Raw genomic sequence first — 8,565 nt, 5'->3', positions numbered from 1 at the left:
TCCACCATAAGGGAACTAAATATGAAGTCGTAGTGGACGATAAATGCAAACAACTTCCAGGCAGCCAAGTGTGCAGCACGACTATAATATCTTGGTAGATATTCCTGCTCTCTTTCTCTGCCTCTTATAGCTGTCTACACAATGACGATATCCCACCAACAGTAGCCGGAAAAATTTCGCTCAGTAGACCTGATTCTCCACGATAAAACTGGGAAAATTCTTTTGTACAACTGAACATGAGATTAGTCTCCGACATTGTTTAACTAGCTGGGGACACCAGAAGGTCCTGAGGATAATCGCAGCGGAGTGATCAAACCACTGACTGCACGAAGGAACTGGAAGAGGAACATGACCTTGGAGAAGATCAGTTTGGGTTCTGGAGAAATGTTGAAACACCCAAAGCAATACTGACCCCACTACTTACCTTAGATGATAGGTTAGAGAAGGGCAATATTACGTGACTAGCATTTGTGGACATAGAGACAGCTTTTGACAATGTTGATTGGAATACTCTGAAATTATGAAGGTAGCAGGGGTAAAATACGGGAGGCGAAAGGATATATACTAAAACCTGTACAGAAATCAGACGGCAGTCATAGGGAGCGAAGGTACGAAAAGGATGGAAAGGTTGAGAAGGGAGAGTTTTAGCCTATCCCTGATATTGTTCAATATGTACACTGAGAAAGCAATGAGAGAAGAAAAAGAACATTTTGAAAAATAATTAAAGCCAAGGGAGAAGAAAGCAAAACTCTGAAGTTTGCCAAAAACATCGTAATTCTGAGAGGCAGCAGAGGACTTTCCGGTGAAGTTAAATCGGGAACAGTGTCTTGGAAGAAGGATACAAGAAGGACATTATCAAACGAAAAACAAGGATAATGGAACGTAGTCAAATCAAATCAAGCGATCATGACAGAATTAGGAAATGAAACACTAAAAGTAATAGATGATTTTTGCTAATTGGACAGTAAAAATAGCCGCGCTGGATTAGCCGAGCGGTCTGAGGCGCTGCAGAGGTTCGAGTCCTCCATCGGACATGGGTGTCTGTGTTTGTCCTTAGGATAATTTAGGTTAAGTAGTGTGTAAGCTTAGGGACTGATGACGTTAGAAGTTAAGTCCCATAAAATTTCACACACATTTGAACATTTTTGAACAGTAAAATTAAATTATGATGGTCGAAGTAGAGCAGATAAGCAACGTAGACCGGCAGTGGCAAGAAAAGTCTTTCTGCAGAAAAGACGTTTGTTAACAGCGAACATAAATTTAAGTGTTTGCATATCTTTTCTAAAGGCGTTTGACTGGATTGTTGTCTGGTACGTAAGTAAAACGTGGACGATAAGTAGTTAAGACAAGAAGAGAATAGAAGCTTTTGAAATGCTGAAGATAAGATCGACAGATACCGTAATCAATAAGGAAGTATTGAATAAACTGGGGAGAAAAGAAATTTGTGGCATAACTTAGGGATCGGTTGATAGTATACGTTCTGAGACATCAAAGATTCATCTATTTAGTATTGTTTAGAAGCGGGGGAGGGGGTAAAAATTGCAGAGGGAGACCAAGAGACAAGTGCGGTACTTGAGGCTTGCATCAAACTAGTTTTCAGTCCGAAGACCTCAACAGACAATAATGCAATATGGCCATTGGTAATTTTACGCAGAATTTCGCCGAAAGCGAAGTGCATGCAATCAGCGATTTGCTACTGTCTGTCGGCCATAAGTGGCCGTGTGGTTCTAGGCGCTTCAGTCTGGAACCGAGCGACCGCTACGGTCGCAGGTTCGAATCCTGCCTCGGGCATGGGTGTGTGTGATGTCCTTAGGTTAGTTAGGTTTAATTAGTTCTAAGTTCTAGGCGACTGATGACCTGAGAAGTTTAGTCGCATAGTGCTCAGAGCCATTTGAACCATTTCTTTGCTACTGTCTGCGCCGTCATTTTCACCGTTTTGTCTGCAATGGAAACTGGTCTCGCATGTTAGTGTCAGTTACTGAGTTCCCCTTTCACTATTATTCTCGTAGATAAGCATTGCTGGCGCCTCTAATGAGCGCATTGTCAGTGGGACAAGGTTGGTGCTGAGATCAGATTTCCTCAGCAGACGGGCGCGATGAACATTTCCAACACGTTAAAACAGCGCACCGGACCGAGACTCTCGCTACATAGCTTGTTTCGCTATTTTCTTTCCTTCTCCTTATGGTAACGTCACAGCTGTTCTTTCAATGACACACAGATCATACCTAACTTCTGACGAACGATAAAGAGCTTAACTCCTCAAGGTTCATTATGAAATCCGTTTCCTTCATATCACGTTGTTCTTACGCGCACAAGGTAGATTACTAGATAAAACTCGTTTCGCATGTCACAGCAAAGATATTGAACTACCTTTAAATTTCTAAAATGATCCTCTTTTAAAAATAAATAGTTTTACACGTAGGAAAAAACTATATTCAGGAAAAGCAGTTTAAGTGTTAACTTCAGAACATAACGAGGTAACTGAGCATTAATTGTGAGTTTGGTACTTAACCTGTAAACTGCCGCCTCTATAAGAATCAAACACTCACTTATAACGGAACTTCAAACATCTGATTACATTATGAATTAGTTGACGTGTCAAATTTTTGGCGTTAAGCATGTAAGCGAGAAAAAGGTTTGAAGGTTGTTGGGCGTCGGTAAGTTATGTCATTACGACACACTGGAGGAGTTTTGTCTGAGGACTGCATGTTTTCGCGATGCAATGACTGCTCTTTTAAATTTCAGCTGTGCAGCAGCATGATTCTGCTTCTTTTTCTAATATTTCGGCTGTACATCGTTCAGCCATCTTCAGAGTGTTCCTTAAGACTGTTTTTGCAGGTTTCTTCATTTACTGTTGTTTAATCAACCTGACGCTCCTTATCGGCGGGAGGGGTGGGGGGCGGGGCAGTCAGCGGTACAGGCAACAGGCAACTCGCTCTTCAGCGAGTTGTCAGTAAATTTTAGTTAGGTAAACGAAAAAAATAGGGGTGATAATTACAATGAATTTAAAACTTTTTTGAGGGTAAAATAAAATGGAAATTTTTAGATATACGAGACGTATGACCTTCTGCACTGGTAGTTAAAACTGTAGTAATAAAAAAGTAAACGAAACACAATACGTGCACATTTAAACATTTACAACCCGATTCCGAAACAATGATGTTTAAAAGAAGCACCTTTCTGTCACTAAGAACCGGATGGAGCTACCCTCGAATAGGGACGATGTTGGAGGAGGAAATCTTGTATTTTTTTCAAGTGGCTCATTTTGTTTTGTTTGACGTGCTTAATCTATACTTACAGTAATCTGGGACTACATTAGTACTGGTGATGTAACACCAGGACACTAACACTTCAATGCAGCTTTACATCTCCCGCGGCTTCAACTTGCGAGATACCATATTGCTTCAGAGGTCTCTGCAAGCTTTCATCTTTACTGCAAAGTACTGGAAGTCTCCAGAATTTCCACGTACCACCTGTGCTGACCACCAGCCACCTTCATATTCGTGCCAGCGTTGACAAGTGATAAGTGTGCTCTAAACATTCACATACGAAAGCGGAACTACAATTGGAGCACAAGAAACAGGTAAATACACTACTGGCCATTACAATTGCTACACCACGAAGATGACGTGCTACAGACTCGAAATTTAACCGAAAGGAAGAAGATACTGTGATATGCAAATGATTAGCTTTTCAGAGCATTCACAAAAGGTTGACGCCGTTGGCGATACCTACAACGTGCTGACATGAGGAAAGCTTCCAACCGATTTCTCATACACAAACAGGAGTTGACCGGCGTTGCCTGGTGAAACGTTGTTGTGATGCCTCGTGTAAGGCGCAGAAATGCGAACCATCACGTTACCGACTGTGATAAAGGTCGGATTGTAGCCTATCGCGATTGCGATAGCGACATAGCTGCTCTAGTTGGTCGAGATCCAAGGACTGTTAGCAGAATATGGAATCGGTGGGTTCAGGAGGGTAATACGGAACGCCGTGCTGGATCCCAATGGTCTCGTATCACTGGCAGTCGAGATGACAGGCATCTTATCCGTAAGGCTGTAACGGATCGTGCACCCACGTCTCGATCAATGAGTCAATATACGGGGACGTTTGCAAGATAACAACCATGTGCACGAACAGTTCGACGACGTTTGCAGCAGCATGAACTATCAGCTCGGGGACCATGGCTGCGGTTACCCTTGACACTGCATCACAGACAGGATCGCCTGCGATGGCGTACTCAACGACGAACCTGGGTGCACAAATGCAAAACGTCATTTTTTCGGATGAATCCAGGCTCTTTTTACAGCATCATGATGGTTTCATCCGTGTTTGGCGACATCGCGGTGACCGCAAACTTGGAAGCGTGTATTCGTCTTCGCCATACAGGCGTATCACCCGGCGTGATGGTATAGGGTACCATTGGTTACACGTCTCGATCACTTGTTGTTCGCATTGACGGCATTTTGAAAAGTGGACGTTACATTTCAGATGTGTTACCACCCGTGGCTCTACCCTTCATTGGATCCCTGCGATACCTTACATTACAGGATAATGCACGACCGCATGTTGCAGGTCCTTTACGGGCCTTTCTGGATACAGAAAATGTTCGACTGCTGCCCTGACCAGCAAATTCTCCACATCTCTCACCAATTGAAAATGTCAGGTCAATGATGGCCGAGCAACTAGTTCGTCACAGTACGCGTCACTACTCTTGATGAACTGTGGTATCGTGTTGAAGCTGCATGGGCAGCTGTGCCTGTACACGCCATCCACGCTTTGTTTGACTCAATTCCCAGGCGTATCAAGGCCGTTATTACGGCCTGAGGTGGTTGTTATAAATGTTCAAATTTGTGTGAAATCTTATGGGACGTAACTGCTAAGGTCAGCAGTCCCTAAGCTTACGAACTACTTAACCTAAATTATACTAAGGACAAACACACACACTTATGCCCGAGGGAGGACTCGAACCTCCGCCGGGACCAGGCGCACAGTCCACGACTGCAGCGCCTTAGACCGCTTGGCAGAGGTGGTTGTTCTGGGTACTGATTTCTCAGTGATCTAGGCACCCAAACTGCGTGAAAATGTAATCATATGTCAGTTCTAGTATAATATATTCGTCCAGTGCATACCCGATTATCATCTGCATTTCTTCTTGGTGTAGCAATTTTAAATGGCCAATAGTGTATAACAAATCGTAAATGGAGAAGTATCGGGATTAATGTAAGTAAAACAGTTGGAAGGGTGGCCTAACTTCATGCGTCGTTTACCATTCTAAAACTAATGTTTTTATTAAATAATAATTCTGTCATAAGCGAACTAGCAGATACTATGATTCTTGCAAGTAGTTAAGGTTTCTAAATTAAAATCACAATGCATAAGGACATTTGCGTTATACATGAAATCACAAATGGCATTCGAAGCACGTGTCAGTTGTGCAGTATCATGATGGCCCGATTATAAACAGTTGACTGGTTTAGTGCCGCGTGAGCTAGCTGCACCTCCCGAAGCGCCTTGCTACAGTTTGCGCGACTTCCCCCGTCGGAGGTTCGAGTCCTCCCTTGGGCGTGTTATCCTGAGCGTAAGTTAGTTTAAGCTAGATTAAGTAGTGTATAAGCCTGGGGACCGATGATCCCAGCAGTTTGGTCCCAAAGAAACTTACCACGAATTTCCAAGTATTTAACTGATTAAATAAACCTGGCGACGGCATTCTGTCCGAGTGACGTGCATCACAACAGTGGCCTTATCCCACAACAAGACTTGAATATAAGTTCAGCAAACGTTACATAAAAGACACTAAATGCATAAATCTCCATTGGTTATTCTGCTCTCATATAGACAAGAGCTGGCCAGAGGCTGCCCACGTGTAAAAACCGAAGCAAACAGTAATACTTCGCTGATTGGCCAGCAGCCTGTTACAAATAAATCAAGTTAAGTGCTTAAATAGACTACCGCGCCCCTAAAACACTACTAAAATTATAATGACAATTAAACCCTTATTTTTTAAAGAAATAAAGAAACTGAGTGTTTAGTTTGCTGGAAGGCTTACATCACACACCAACAACGGCTCGTGTGGTGACGGGAAAACCGCCGAAGCAGAAGGAAAACGTGTCTCTGCCCCGCAGCAGCAGAACACCGACGCATTAATTGCTACCTATACAAGGCTGTTCACATATACCAAACAACAAACAAGAAACAAATTTGATGGAAATTAACATTCACAGCAATACTTAAACGGCGAATTTACTGAAACCAGGTATTACAACTGCGCTACAGGAGTTTCCAGCTTATACTGGAAGTTAACTTTCCTATCAATAACAAAAAACAATGTAAAAAGGCCTTTAAAAAATAATTACATTATAATTCAAACAACATTAAATAAATCAAGGTATATCTCTGATGGGTCCTGTTTGGAAGAAACATTAAGCTGAACGCACACAACTTTAGTTACGAGCCAAATCCAATAAATGGCCACAGGAAGGGTGGGTAGGTCTACAACAAACAACAATGACAATCTAGAATGAAATTTTCACTCTACAGCGGAGTGTGCGCTGATATGAAACTTCCTGGCAGATTAAAACTGTGAGCCGGACCGAGACTCGAACTCGGGAGCTTTGCCTTTCACGAGCAATTGCTCTACCAACTGAGCTACACAAGCACGACTCACGCCCATTCCTTACAGCTTTACTTCTGCCAGTACCTCGTCTCCTACCTTCCAAACTTTACAGAAGCTCTCCTGCGAACCTTGCAGAACTAGCACTCCTGGAAGAAAGGATATGCAGGAGACGTTCTGTAAAGTTTGGAACGTAGGAGACGAGGTACTGGCAGAAGTAAAGCTGTGAGGACGGGGCGTGAGTCGTGCTTGGGTAGCTCAGTTGGTAGAGCACTTGCCCGCGAAAGGCAAAGGTCCCGAGTTCGATTCTCGGTCCGGCACAAAGTTTTAATCTGCCATGAAGTTTCAACAATTACAATCAGTAGTATCAATTACTCGATGACAACAAACAATGATTTCAGGTATCAGACTAAAATTGCAAAGTACAACTATTAGCACGGCGCTTACAGAAAAGTGTAGGTCTGCACACACAGCCCCAAAGTGGGCAGCTGAAACGCATAAAGGAACCGGATTCCTAACCATGTCATACTGGGGCAGAATTAGCAGTCTTTAAGTAAGGTAGATGCTGAACAGTGTTCTTGAACTCACGTCCTAACAGGCCCTGGAAAGCCCTACGGTACCGATCGGCCGCCGTGTCATTGTCTCAGCCCAGGTACATCACAGGATGCGGATACGGAGGGGCATGTGGTGAGCAAACCGATCTCCCAGCCGTTGGCAGTTTTCGTGACCAGAGCCGCTGCTTCTCAGGCAAGTACCGCCTCAGTTTGCCTCACAAGGGCTGAGTGCACCCCGCTTGCCAACAGCGCTCGTCAGACCGGAGGGTCACCCATCCAAGTGGCGCCAGTTGGTAATCACGCATGCCCTCACAGAAGCCGCCAAGGCTCAGTTTCGGTCAACGTGGAATGAAAATACTTATAATTAGCAACTGGTTTGGCTGCTTTTGTCAATAATGAGATTTACATGGGGAAACTTTGGGATTGTCCCAAAGCTACCCTGCAGATGCGTTGTAACAAATTCTGATTGTCGCTTTTGTTTTAGGAACAGCCAGTATTGTACTGAAATATAAGCGAGCTCTGGGGTCGAGGGAACACAGTAATTATACCCAGGAAAGTCTGAAAGAGGCTATTAATGCAATTAAAACGAAAACCCTGACGTACAGGAAGGCGCCTCAAAAGCATGGAATCCCAAATAATACACGTGTACTAAAGTTAAAAACAGGTATGGGGAACGGTTAGCAGACACTGTGTATTTACATAGCCTGAAGAGGGACGGTTTCCCATGCTATAGCTGTTCAAGTTTTAGATTCCTCATGCGAACATTCGACCTCCTATGTGGCCGTCGAATGGCGCTAGCTGCGCAGCATTTGTGCACCGCCGCCGTCAGTGTCAGCCAGTTTGCCGTGGCATACGGAGCTCCATCGCAGTCTTTAACACTGGTAGCATGCCGCGACAGCGTGGACGTGAACCGTATGTGCAGTTGACGGACTTTGAGCGAGGGCGTATAGTGGGCATGCGGGAGGCCGGGTGGACGTACCGCCGAATTGCTCAACACGTGGGGTTTGAGGTCTCCACAGTACATCGATGTTGTCGCCAGTGGTCGGCGGAAGGTGCACGTGCCCGTCGACCTGGGACCGGACCGTAGCGACGCACGGATGCACGCCAAGACCGTAGGATCCTACGCAGTGCCGTAGGGGACCGCCACTTCCCAGCAAATTAGGGACACTGTTGCTCCTGGGGTATCGGCGAGGACCATTCGCAACCGTCTCCATGAAGCTGGGCCACGGTCCCGCACACCGTTAGGCCGTCTTCCGCTCACGCTCCAACATCGTGCAGCCCGCCTCCAGTGGTGTCGCGACAGGCGTGAATGGAGGGACGATTGGAGACGTGTCGTCTTCAGCGATGAGAGTCGCTTCTGCCTTGGTGCCAATGATGGTCGTATGCGTGTTTGGCGCC

The 8,565-nt window shown here is 44.9% G+C and overlaps 1 non-coding gene across 1 annotated transcript; it reads left to right on the top strand.

Annotated features, from left to right (window-relative positions):
• The first annotated feature begins 6,859 nt into the window (after window positions 1-6,859).
• On the top strand, window positions 6,860-6,934 carry Trnas-cga (transfer RNA serine (anticodon CGA)). Its single transcript has one exon. It is a non-coding gene; the product is annotated as a tRNA-Ser (tRNA).
• Window positions 6,935-8,565: the final 1,631 nt, after the last annotated feature.

Source organism: Schistocerca gregaria, chromosome 4 (assembly GCF_023897955.1).
Source record: "Schistocerca gregaria isolate iqSchGreg1 chromosome 4, iqSchGreg1.2, whole genome shotgun sequence".
NCBI classification, from domain to species: Eukaryota; Metazoa; Arthropoda; class Insecta; order Orthoptera; family Acrididae; genus Schistocerca; species Schistocerca gregaria.
This window is presented reverse-complemented; position numbering and strand designations above follow the sequence as displayed.